The following is a 13,877-nucleotide window of genomic DNA, read 5'->3' on the forward strand; positions in this document are numbered from 1 at the left end:
CATTCAAATTGTCATTTTTATCTTTGCTTTCAATAATAACTTCACACTTAAACTAGTAAAGTATCAATAATTAATATTTCTTTTCAGTGAAGGACTATATATGATAGTTTTACTTAAACTGAAGTGTCCGCACCCAAATATTTTTAGACCTTATAAGGTGCTAACTTTGTTTCTACCCACCCTACATGAATAATATTAAATTATTATACATGTTGTTTAACATGTGCAGATGCTTCAAATGAATTATAAGCTTAGTCTTTGATACATCTAATCTGCTATCTGGTTCCCAATTTTATGATAAGGACCGTTGTTGTTGTTGTTGTTGTTGTTTAATATACGAAAACTCAAAACTTACATATGTCATTTTCATTATGATTTAGGAACTAGCCTATGTTTTTACCTGGGTAATAAAATATTGGCACTGAACAAAACTGACTGCTCTTTGAGCCATCCAACATAAATTATGCAACCTTGCATTCTTGCTTACATTCTAACCACATTATAAAATTTCTATAATAAACATCAGCTTCAGTGAATATAAAATAATTTTACATTTGAATTTAACTATCAAGATTAAGTCATTTCTATGGGCAAGTGAAACAACTTTTATGCATGTTGTTGTTGCTACTGCTGCTGTTGGTTGCTATTGGTTTCTGTTGTTGTTGTTGTTGTTGTTGTTGTTGTTGATATCAAGGACTGATTGTAGTGATATACACATGCTAGGCAAGTGCTTTACCACTAAATTATAAGTATCCCTTCCACTGGGGAAATGTATCACAAATCCGAGGCGTAGATTCCTTGTGACCAGAATATAATGAGAATTCAAACAAATTTGCCAGGAAGATCGGTGCACAGGTGCAAAATGAAATATGTAAGCAATCAAACAACAACAAAAATAAGCTCTTATTTTAAGACATCATACTGAAAACTGTGCAGAATTTGAATGAGTAACAAGCATGCATAGGTACACACATCTACCATAACAATATATTTATGTTCAAAACAGCTGTAGGGTTCACATAAATTACCTTATCATAAAAGTAGAGCTAGATATTATTATTTCAAAGCCTATTTATATGCAAATTGTGATGAATACTGTCAATTATGAATTCATTGTGGGTTTATTTACTTTCTCAGTAACATATTCTTCTCAGTATCAAGAATATGTGTGCCTGGCGAGAATAAATTATTTGCTTTGGCCTTGTGATAGCTGCCCTCAGAATCCACAGAACACTGAGTGACATGCATTTTTGTAAACAAAATGTACTCTTTTTGTGTCTGTGTGGGTGCAGCAACCTTTATTGATGGTATTCAAGAGAGTATGGACGGCTCACTGGGCCCCTCCTGTTATTATGGGGTTCTGGGATTGAAATTGTGAGGAAGATGCACAGCGTTGCGGGGGAGGGCAAGTGAGACTAGGGATGCCTCAGCAACTGAGGGCCACTCTCTTACTCTTAGTGTCCTTGTTGGGGTGGGTGGCCCAGGTTTTCTTACTCCTTAAAGGCCATGTAGGCCAAGAGGTCCACCACCCTTTGGATGTAGCCATATTCATTGTCATACCAAGAAATGATCTTCACAAAGTTTACTTTGAGAACTGTGCCAGCCCCAACATCAAAGATGGAAGAGCGGGACTTGCTGTTGAAGTCACAGGAGACAACCTAGTCCTCAGTGTAGCCCAGTATGCACTTCAGTGGACCATCAGATCCTGCTTCACTACCTTCTTGATGTCTTAAAATTGGCAGGTTTCTCCAGGTTGCATGTCAGATCCACAACAGATACACTGGGGATAGGAACACAGAAGGCCATGCCAGTGAGCTTCCCGTTCAGCTCTGGGATGACCTTGTCCAAACACTTGGCAGCACCAGTGGATACAGAGATGATATTCTGGGCAGCACCATGGTCATCACACCACAGCTTTCCAGAGGGGACATCCACAGTCTGCTGAGTGGTAGTAAAGTCATGGACCGTGGTCATGAACCCTTCTGAGATGTCAAAGTTCTCATGGGTGACCTTGGGGGGAGGGATGATAAGCAGTTGGTGATACAGGATTCATTTCTGACAATCTTGAATGAGTTGTCATATTTCTTGTGGTTCACACCCATTACAAACATGGGAGCATCGGCAAAAGGGGAATGCTATGCACACTCCAGTGTAGTCTGCTTGGCAGGCCGAGAGGCCTGGAAGCACTCACAAGGCAAAGAGTTTCATGGAAACTTAACCTCCTGGAACCAGGCATTCTCATAACCCATATACTCATACCCTATCCCCACGTTAGTCTGGTGTATGGATCCATGTGCTCTCTTTTAGTATTATTTTATTATAAGTGCCTTTAAACCTTGAATTCTGACATAGCTAAGCCTTTGTCAGTGTTCCAATGTCCTAGAAAGACCTTGAAGCTGACAAACTTGGAATTCAGTAGGAATTCAGTAAGAAGGCTACCTATTCAGTAACATCCAAATTTACTTCTAGTAGAGACAGTGAAACTAACTAGGCATTACAAAGAATGGAGCCAGAAAAGACCAGGGCTGGTCTGCAGAGTGTTTACTTGGGACAGTAGCCAGTCTTACCCAGACAAGGGAATTCACAATGGCCTAGCAAATATTTGGATTTACCATGAAAAAGTTAGGGAATCCCACTGAGACAGGAATCTACACTACAGCCAGGTATAGCAGGCTACATTGCATATTAGAAGCAAGTTAGTGAATTCTTCTGACAAATGGAGATTCTCCACAGATACTTAAAAGTTACACTCATACAGGAATTTATCAAGGCCTAGGAAATAGGGGGGCTGTGGTACTGCATTATTCACGAGAAGATCTTCTAGAGCAGAACCCCCTGGTGCTAGCTTTCACAAGGCTTAAAGGAGTAGCACAAATTGTGACTAGGGTGTACAATCCTTACCTGTCATTAGCTGACCCTAAGTAGAGCTGTTTTACCTTTACTGTAAATATTACCTGGTTCCTGTAAGTCCTTTTGAAGTCATTCCTTCGTTTTGTGTCAGGTAACTTCAATGTACTTTGACTTCTGTGACATCCTACCCCCTTTGTTTTCTGTATTATGTGAGATTGGTGTTCACTTTGTGACAATACATTCAGATTCTATACAATCTCCTGTGTTTCCTCTTTCTGTCATTTATTCGCCGATTTCTTGTCCATCTGCAACCAGAGACCCATTCTACACAGACAAGGGACCAAAAGGGTCTGCGGCAGTTTGGCGCCCGAACAGGGACACCGGGGCAGGTTAGTCTTTATTTCTTTTTCCTTATTTTTCTTTCTCTTCTTAATTTTCTCAGGCAAGGATAGGAACTCATCATAACAGTGCTGCAGACAGGCTGATAGGTAGATCAGTTAAGGACGAGTATTATCATGGGGCAATTAGAATCGAAAGGGAAAAGATTGTTTCTGTCAGTCTTTAAACACATGTTGTCTGGCAGAGGCCTAAAGGTCTCAGATAAATAATTACAAGAATTTTATAATTTCGTCAAAAAATCAGTCCCTGGTTTCCAGAGGAGGGAAGCTTGACATTGGAGGATTGGAAGCGAGCAGGTAGAATGCTTCCTCCATTGGAAGGATCTGATATATTAATAAAACAATTTGCTTGGGAAAACACGAATACCTTGTGCTAAGACCTGATCAGACCAATCCGTAAGACAGGTTCCCAACAAGATTATATTAAAGCATGTGTTATGCCTCACTGGCTGTAATTCAGAGGATAGCTTATGCCGCAGCAATGTAAGGGGAGAAATTTGGCGCCTATGTCAGAAATATTTGTGGAATTACATGTTTCAGTTGTAAAAAACCGGGGCACCTGAGAAAAGATTGTAAAAATTTCTCAGGAGACAAGAAGAGCATTGCTTTGGGTCCCTGCCCGCCTTGTGGCAAAGAAAAGCACTGGAGAAGTGAATGTAAATCAAAGTCCCATAAAGATGGTACTCCGCTCACTAAAGAAATGGGTAAGGCAAAAAACTATGGAATTGCATGTTTTGGTTGTAAAAAACCGGGGCACCTGAGTAAGGATTGTAAGAATTTCTTGGGACAAGAAGGGCCTTTCTCCAGGTCTCTGTCCAGGCTGTGGTGGAGAGAACCTTGGAAGAATGATTGAAATTAAAGTCCCATAAAGATGGGACTCTGCTCACTAAAGAAGCCAGTAAGACAAAAAACTAAAGGGGCAGTCTCTTAACCCCATTTTGGAACTGAGGACTCATTATAGGACACATCCCCAGTTACAAAAAAAAAAAAAAAAAAAAAAAAAAAAACAAACTTCAAGTTGTGGATTCTGATACTTTAGGTAAACTTAAAAATTATGATTAAAATTGCCAATGTTCCATTGACTGTAGCTTGCAGTTTGATTGCAAATTTAAGATCTTTAATTCACCTATATATTATAATTAGGATAATTACAAGAGTAATCATCTTATGAGAGCACTAATACAGCTCTCTGTGGCCATACAGCCATACAAAGCTCAGAGCAGCCTCAGGGGGGCTTGCGTCTTTCTTTTGTTTTGCAAACAGTGCCTAGGAAAGTTCTTGCCTACTTTCAAGGAGAATTTCTTTTTAGCTAAAAGAACATTGTTGGAGATCTATCCAGATGTTTGAAATAATTCTTAAATTCAGAATTTATAAAAAGTCAATCAGGCTGTAGAATTTATAAAGGCATTACAATCTGGCTTGCCTACTTTAAAAGTTTGTTTTTTCCTTTGCATCCTGATAACTGTAAAGGGTTTGCTTCTGGTGAACTGGAGATCACTGGAAAATTTTGCCTCTAGGTATGGCTAACATAGCTTTACATTATGTAAGAAAAATTTTTATTGTCTCTGCTTCAATACAATAAGCTGAGAGTTTGAATCTTTCAGTGTATATTGTTTTCTAAGTGGAAAGTATTTTATTAGCAAATGCCTCTAAAGGGAAGCTTACATCAAATCTTTGCTTTCACACAATGAGCTTTTAAAGTTCTGGGGAGTAGTTGTTGCTCCATAAGATTCAGAGGCAATATCTTTTTTAATATTTAGGGTTTTAGTTATACTAGAAAATTGTGGTATAGAAAATCTAAGAAAGAGAAATTGATTTGCTTCAAAATTTTTATTTTCAAAAGCTTCCAAGAGATGTTAATTGGCTAAGACCTTACTTAAACTCACCTCAGGAGAACTTAAGCCTTTGTTATGTGATATCAAGTGAGATTCACATTAACTGGTGAGAAACAAAAAGGCTTTACAAAAAGAAGAAACTTCTGTGATCAATTATTATCAATTATGATCAATGGTAATCAAACATTAGCTGCTTATTCTAGTTATTGTTATGAGCCCAAAGCAATTCTTTGACAGAGAAAACAGTCAATTGCTACTCTTATTTCTGATTGCTAAATAAACAAAATATGCACATGTGACTATTTAATACCTTTTCAGGCTTCCTAGTTATGAAAAGGATCCACTTATTGGCACATGGCATGATCCTGGAACAGAAAGTTAATATGGGAAAGAGAGGGAGTGTTTCTGTTTTTTTCCACAGAATGCTGCAGGAGTATGCAAGCTTCCAATGTGACAGGCTAACCTTTGAGCTCCTGAGTGCCCTGATATTGGTGACAGGAAAGCTGTATTGAGTGCACAGAGAAAGAGGAATCAGGGAGAGCAGCCACTTGCAAACAAGATGAAGTAACTTCCTGTATCCGCCATGGGCTACACCAGGAGAGCTGACCTGGTGTCAACTTGGGAAAACCAAAAATGATGAATCATGAGGCAGAGGGACTGCTACAGAGTATTGGACAAGATTTCATCACAGACACTGTTTTTGGCTATTCAGGCCAACTCCCCTACAGCTGTAAAAGCTTGTGTTCCTTACCTGTATGCTATATTGTTAGATAATTTTAAGAGTTAAGATCACCAATCTTAGCAAGTCTTTTCATATTCATTGTAATTCTTGTCAATTAATAAATTGTGTAGATCCTAATTTAGATAAGGAATCTGCTGTTATAATTTTGTTAAAGAGACCTGCTTATGTTTTGCTGCCTGTTAGTGTTAGGAAATGATCTTTGGTTTAAAAATCCGGGAATGCAAACTTTGAAAAGTTTAAATGGGCAGTTTTTAGGATTTGCTGCTTTAATTGCAATTTTTACTTCTTTTGCAATATCTACCACAGCTTTAGATCAGCAGCTGTATACTGCTCATTTTGTTAATGATAAGCATAGGAATATTTCCATAGCTTTGTCAGAGCAACATATTACAGATAAAAAATTGGAGGCAAAGGTTAAGGTCTTAGAAGTACTGATCTTAGCAATAGCGTAGGATATCGCAAATATAAAGGCTAGAAAAGCAGAAATTTCTGATATTAGCAAAAGTCACTTGGACACTTGGAACATTGATGAATTGGCCAGAGATTTAAAAAATAACCTAAATGCATCGAATCCCCTGGATTGGGTTCAAAATATAATCCTGCTTGCTATTAATATTGGCATTATTTTATTAGTAATTGTTGTGTTTCCATTCATCTTTAGAGTACACCTGAGATCTGTAGCTACGACAAGCGGGACATTCTGGAACTTTGGCAGAAAAATAAAACGAAAGGGGGAGAATGCTATGTACACTCCAGTGTAGTCTGCTTGGCAGGCCGAAAGGCCTGGAAGCACTCACAAGGCAGACTTTCATGGAAACTTAACCTCCTGGAACCAGGCATTCTCATAACCCATATACTCATACCCTATCCCTGCGTTAGTCTGGTGTATGGATCCATGTGCTCTCTTTTAGTATTATTTTATTATAAGTGCCTTTAAACCTTAAATTCTGACATAGCTAAGCCTTTGCCAGTGTTCCAACGTCCTAGAAAGACATTGAAGCTGACAAACTTGGAATTCAGTAGGAATTCAGTAAGAAGGTTACCTATTCAGTAACATCCAAATTTACTTCTAGTAGAGACAGTGAAACTAATTAGGCATTACAAAGAATGGAGCCAGAAGAGCTCAGGGCTGGTCTGCAGAGTGTTTATTTGGGACAGTAGCCAGTCTTACCCAGACAAGGGAATTCACAATGGCCTAGCAAATATTTGGATTTACCATGAAAAAGTTAGGGAATCCCACTGAGACAGTAATCTACACTACAGCCAGGTATAGCAGGCTACATTGCATATTAGAAGCAAGTTAGTGAATTCTTCTGACAAATGGAGATTCTCCACAGATACTTAAAAGTTACACTCATACAGGAATTTATCAAGGTCAAGGAAATAGGGGGGCTGTGGTACTGCATTATTCAAGAGAAGGTCTGCTAGAGCAGAACCCCCTGGTGCTAGCTTTCTCAAGGCTCAAAGAAGTAGCACAAATTGTGACTAGGGTGTGAAATCCTTACCTGTCATTAAGCTGACCCTAAGCAGAGCTGTTTTATCTTTACTGTAAATATTACCTGGTTCCTGTAGTCCTTTTGAAGTCATTCCTTTGTTTTGTGTCAGGTAACTTCAATGTACTTTGCCTGCTGTGACATCCTCCCCCCTTTATTTTCTGTATTATGTAAGACTGGTATTCACTTTGTGACAATACATTCAGATTCTGTACAATCTCCTGTGTTGCTTCTGTCTGTCATTTATTCGCCGACTCCTTGTCCATCTGCAACAAAAAAACCCTTTTATGCAGATAAGGAACCAAGAGGGTCTGCGACAGGGGCAGAGATGATGACCCTTTTTATTCCACCCTTCAAGTGGGCCCCAGCCTTCTCCATGGTGATAAAGAGGCCAGGAGACTCCATGACATACTCAACACCAGCATCACCCCATTTGATGTTAGTGGGATCTTCCTCCTGGAAGATGGTGATGAGCTTCCCATTGATGACAAGTTTCCCATTCTGGGCCTTGACTGTGCCATTGAACTTGCCTTGGGTGGAGTCATACTGGAACATGTAGACCATGTAGTTGAGGTCAATGAAGGAGTCGTTGATGGCAACAATCTCCACGTTGCCATGTGGAGAGCAAACAGCAGCCCTGGTAACCAGGCCCCCAATATGACCAAATCAGTTCACACCAACCTTCACCATTTTGTCTATGGAATGAGGCTGACACTGCACAAGAAGATGCAACTGTCTCTGGAACAGGGAGGAGCAGAAAACCAACAAAATGTATTCTTACCCAGGATTTCCTTTATTTTCTTTGTTTGCTTTTTTATTTAGATATTTTTCACTTATTCTATCTTTGGGTAATGAAAGCCAGAAATTCTATGAAGTCTTTACTTTATACTTTAGTCATCGTATAAGTGAACAAGATGCCCCACTCCAGATTCTCCATTATTTGAAAGCTGACATGAGTAGTAACCCTGCTTCCTGTCTATCATTGTTATATGCATTTAGTATCATTTTAGAGATAGAGTGGCACAAACCTAGAAAGTAAAAAAATAGCTTCCAAGATAAGAACTTATTTTATCTAACCTAAATACAGGCTACTGAATATTGGAATCATTAATGAATATTTCTGGAATAAATGATAAAGATAGTAATGCTCTTACTTCATACCAGATTTTTACAAATTCAGCGTTGGGTTTTTTTTTTTTCTATTTCTGTAATTTGATGATTGTTCTCTGAGGTTAATTGATATATATATATATATGTTTAAAACTGTTCTCTGAATGGATACTTGGTTATGACATAGCTGTATTTCTTAATTTTCCAGGTCTAGAAGATCAAAGATTTTTGAACTAATATGTATTAATTCAATCGTGATCAGTGTAAATGATACATTTCAAAGTGTTCTTAAGTACTTATCCTGCAATAGCATTGATTTTACTCTATGAGTGGGCAAACCTATAAATGGTGAAATGATCCAAGGAAATTTTAAACTAAATACAGATTCAACTCTACAGTTTTACAACTGGTCAATTGTCAAATAAATGCAGTTGTTACAGAATAATTCTGAGACTGTACCCATATATACATAGATGTCCTAACCCCTGACTCTGGAATATGTGTAATGTTCTATGGCTTATATTTTAAGAAATTAAAAAACAAAGTCACCATAGATATAATTTTTCTTTTTACTTTCCTTTATACCTGGCATTTGTATTTGGATCTTTACCTCTGCCTGTATTTTTCCTTTTGATGTCAGTGACTCAGTCTCCTACTACAAAGTGTATTTCTCAAGTTATTTTTCTTTCCAGTAGAATTGTGCTGTATTATGTACATACATAGTTAACCTTCAAGGATGATCTGATTATTTTAACACATATTATTTGCAATTTCTATGTAATGATTTCCTACCTGACAAACAAAGGTTATTCCACAGAGTAAAACTGACGTAAAAGTGATTTTAAAGTAAATACTACTAAATATTTTCCTTTATAAACTATAATATTTTAAATGAATTTTTATTTTAAAAATATATCCTCTCAAATACAAAATTTACATTTCCTGTACAGCACAAAACAGTGTACACTCTGAGCTCAAAGGTTCACAAAACAAAACTAAAGGATATGGAATTGTTAAATTATTTTTTAAAATACAATAAGAGTGTTATAATTCATTCCATAAATGAATATTACAGAGAAATCAAAACTTTTAAGTAGTTAAGAAGATAAGTACAGTTATAAGGCATATTTCCTTGTAATGGTGTTGTAATAATGCCTTCAGCTTAAATAACTTCCAACTCTACTTCTGTAGTCATCTTATATCTATCTTACCATTATATGGAATTTCTTGTTGACATAAACTTGTTATTCCTAGGTCTATGATTGTCTTCTTTTATTGCATTAAAAATATTTATTCAGTGTCTTATTCCCTATATCTATTTGAATTCCCCAAATATACCCAAATGTTTCATTTATAGTCTTGCCATTCATTTGAATATCTTAACTTGCAATTAAAAAATAACAACACAAACTAATTGAATTTTCATCACCTTTAATTGGGGCCCATGTGTCAGATCTTATAGATGACTGTGAAGGTCCATTTCTGTATTTGCCAGGCACTGGCATAGCCTCATACTAGACAGCTATAACAGGGTCCCTTCAGCAAAATAATGTTGGCATATGCAATAGTGTCTGGGTTTGGTGGCTGATTATGGGATGGATCCCTCGGTGGGGTAGTCTCTGTATAGTCCATCCTTTCGTCTTAGCTCCAAACTTTGTCTCTGTAACTCCTTTTGTGGGTATTTTGTTCCCTATTCTAAGGAGGAATGAAGTATCCACCCATTGGTTTTCCCTCTTCTTGATTTTCTTGAGTTTTGCGAATTGTATCTTGGGTGTACTTTGTTTCTGGGCTAATATTCACTTATCAGTGAGTGAATATCTAATGACTTCTTTTGTGATTGGATTATCTCACTAAGGATGATATCTTCCAGATACGTCCATTTGTCCAAGAATTTTATAAATCCATTGTTTTTAGTAGCTGAGTAGTACTCCATTGTGTAAATGTACTACATTTTCTGTATCCATTCTTCTATTGAGGGACATCTGGGTTCTTTCCAACTTCTGGCTATTATGAATAAGGCTGCGATGAACAGAATGGAGCATGGGTTCTTATTACCAGATGGAACTTCTTCTGGGTATATGCCCAGGAGAGGTATTGCTGTATCTTCCAATAGTATTATGTGCAATTTTCTGAGGAACTTCAAGACTGACTTCCAGAGTGGTTGTACAAGCTTGCAATCCCACCAACAGTGGAGGAGTGTTCCTCTTTCTCCACATCCTCACCAGCATCTGCTGTCACCTGAATTTTTGATCTTAGCCATTCTGACTGATGCGAGGTAGAGACTCAAGGTTGTTTTGATTTGCATTTCCTTATGATTAAGGATGTTGAATATTTTTTCAGGTGCTTCTCAGCCATTTGCTATTCCCCAGTTGAGAATTCTTTGTTTAGTTTTGTGCCCCATTTTTAATTGGGTTATTTGAATTTCTGGAGTCCAGCTTTTTGAGCCCTTTGTATATATTGGATATTAGTCCCTTATTAGAATTAGGATTGGAAAAAATACTTTCCCGATCTGTTGGTGGGCTTTTTGTCTTATTGACAGTGTCTTTGTCTTACAGAAGCTTTGCAATTTTATGAGGTCCCATTTGTCAATTCTGGATCTTACAGCACAAGCCAATGCTGTTCTGTTTAGGAATTGTTCCCCTGTGCCCATATCTTCAAGGCTGTTCCACACTTTTTCCTCTATTAATTTCAGTGTTTCTGATCTTATGTGGAGGTCTTTGATCCACTTAGACTTGAGCTTTGTACAAGGAGATAAGAATGGGTCAATTTGCATTCTTCTACATGATAACCACCAGTTGTGCCGGCACCATTTCTTGAACATGCTGTCTTTTTTCCACTGGATGGTTTTAGCTCCCTTTTCAAAGATCAAGTAACTATAGGTGTGTGGATTCATTTCTGGGACTTCAATTCTATTCCATTGATCTACCTGTCTGTCACTGTACCAGTACAATGCAGTTTTCATCACAATTGCTCTGTGGTACAGCTTAATGTCAGGCATGGATATTCTACCAGAGGTTCTTTTATTGTTGAGAATAGTTTTTGCTATCCTAGGTTTTTTTTTTTTCAGATGAATTTACATATCGCACTGTCTATCTCAGTGAAGAATTGAGTTGGAATTTAATGGGGATTGCATTGAATCTGTAGAAATTAGTCTGAAGTTCTCTTTCTTTGTTGGATCTCTGTGTGGTTTAAGAATCAGAGTAATTGTGGCTTTATAGAATGAACTGGGTAGAGTACCTTCTGTTTCTATTTTGTGGAATAGTTTGAGAAGAGTTAGAATTAGGTCTTCTTTGAAGTTCTGATAGAACTCTGCACTAAACCTATCTGGTCCTGCGCTTTTTTTTTTTTGGTTGGGAGACTATTGATGACTGCTTTTCTTTGGGGAAAAAGGGACTGTTTAGATCGTTAATCTGATCGTGATTTAATTTTGGTACCTGGTATCTGTATAGAAAGTTGTTCATTTCATCCCAGGTTTCTAGTTTTGTTGAGTATAGCCTTTTGTAGTAGGATCTGATGATGTTTTGGATTTGCTCAGCTTCTGTTGTTATGTCTCCTTTTTCATTTCTGATTTTGTTAATTAGGATAATGTCCCTGTGACCTCTATTTAGTCTAGCTAAGGGTTTATCTATCTTGTTGATTTTCTCAAAGAACCAGTTCCTGGTTTGGTTGATTCTTTGAATAGTTCTTATGGTTTCCACTTGGTTGATTTCAGCCCTAAGTTTGATTATTTACTGTCATCTACTCCTCTTGGGTGAATTTGCTTCCCTTAGTTCTGAGCTTCTAGGTGTGCTATAAAGCTGCTAGTGTATGCTCTCTCTAGTTTCTTTTGGGAAGCACTCAGGGCTATGGGTTTTTCTCTTAGGACTGCCTTCATTGTGTCCCATAAGTTTGGGTATGTTGTGGTTTCATTTTCATTAAACTCTAAAAGTCTTTAATTTCTTTCTTTATTTCATCCTTGACCAAGGAATCATTGAGTAGAGTGTTGTTCAGTTTCCATGTGAATGTTGGCTTTCTATTATTTATGTTGTTATTGAAGATTAGCAGAGTCTGTGGTGATCAGATAGGATGCATGGGATAATTTCAATATTTTTGTATCTGTGGAGCCCTGTTTTGTGACCAATTATATGGTCAATTTTGGAGGAGGTACCATGAGATGTTGAGAAGAAGGTATATCCTTTTGTTTTAGGATAAAATGTTCTGTAGATATCTGTTAAATCCATTTGTTTCAAAACTTCTGTTAGTGTCCATGTGTCTCCGTTTAGCTTCTGTTTCCAGGATCTGTCCATTGGTGAGAGTGGGGTGTTGAAGTCTCCCACTATTATTGTGTGAGGTGCAATGTGTGCTTTGAGCTTTACTAAAGTTTCTTTAATGAATGTGGCTTTGCTTGCATTTGGAGCATAGATATTCAAACTTGAGAGTTCATCTTGGTAGACTTTACCTTTGATGGGTATGAAGTGCCCCTCCTTGTCTTTTTGATAACTTTGAGTCGGAAGTCAGTTTTATTCGATATTAGAATGGCTACTCCAGCTTTTTTCTTCAGACCATTTTCTTGGAAAATTGTTTTCCAGCCTTTCACTCTGAGGCAGTCTCTGTTTATTTTTCCCTGAGGTGGGTTTCTTGTAAGAAACAAAATGTTGGGTCTTGTTTGTTTAGCCAGTCTATTAGTCTATGTCTTTTTATTGGGGAATTGCATCCATTGATGTTAAGAGAAATTAAAGAAAAGTAATTGTTGCTTCCTGTTATTTTTGTTGTTAAATTTGGGATTCTGTTCTTGTGGCTGTCTTCTTTTAGGTTTTTTGAAGGATGACTTTCTTGCTTTTTCTAGGGCATAGTTTCCGTCCTTGTGTTGGTGTTTTCCCTTTATTATCCTTTGAAGGGCTGGATTTGTGGAAAGATATTGTGTGAATTTGGTTTTATCATGGAATACTTTGTTTTCTCCATCTATGGTAATTGAGATTTTGGCCGGGTATAGTAGCCTGGGCTGGCATTTGTGTTCTCTTAGGGTCTGCATAACATCTGTCCAGGATCTTCTGGCTTTCATAGTCTCTGGTGAGAGGTCTGGTATCATTCTAATAGGCCTGCCTTTATATGTTACTTGACCTTTCTCCCTTACTGCTTTTAATATTCTATCTTTATTTAGTGCATTTGTTGTTCTGATTATTATGTGTCGGGAGGGATTTCTTTTCTGGTTCAGTCTATTTGGAGTTTTGTAGGCTTCTTGTATGTTCATGGGCATCACTTTCTTTAGGTTGCTAAGTTTTTGTCTATAATTTTGTTGAAGATATTTCCTGTCCCTTTAAGTTAAAAATCTTCATTCTCATCTACTCCTATTATCCATAGGTTTGGTCTTCTCGTTGTGTCCTGGATTTCCTGGATGTTTTGAGTTTAGGATCTTTTTGCATTTTGCATTTTCTTTGATTGTTGTACCGATGTTCTCTACGCAATCTTC

General features: G+C 37.5%; 1 pseudogene; it reads right to left on the reverse strand.

Annotated features, from left to right (window-relative positions):
* Nucleotides 1,282-8,026, reverse strand: Gm8955 (predicted gene 8955; annotated as a pseudogene).

The sequence above is a fragment of the Mus musculus genome, chromosome 3 (assembly GCF_000001635.26).
Source record: "Mus musculus strain C57BL/6J chromosome 3, GRCm38.p6 C57BL/6J".
Taxonomy (NCBI): Eukaryota; Metazoa; Chordata; class Mammalia; order Rodentia; family Muridae; genus Mus; species Mus musculus.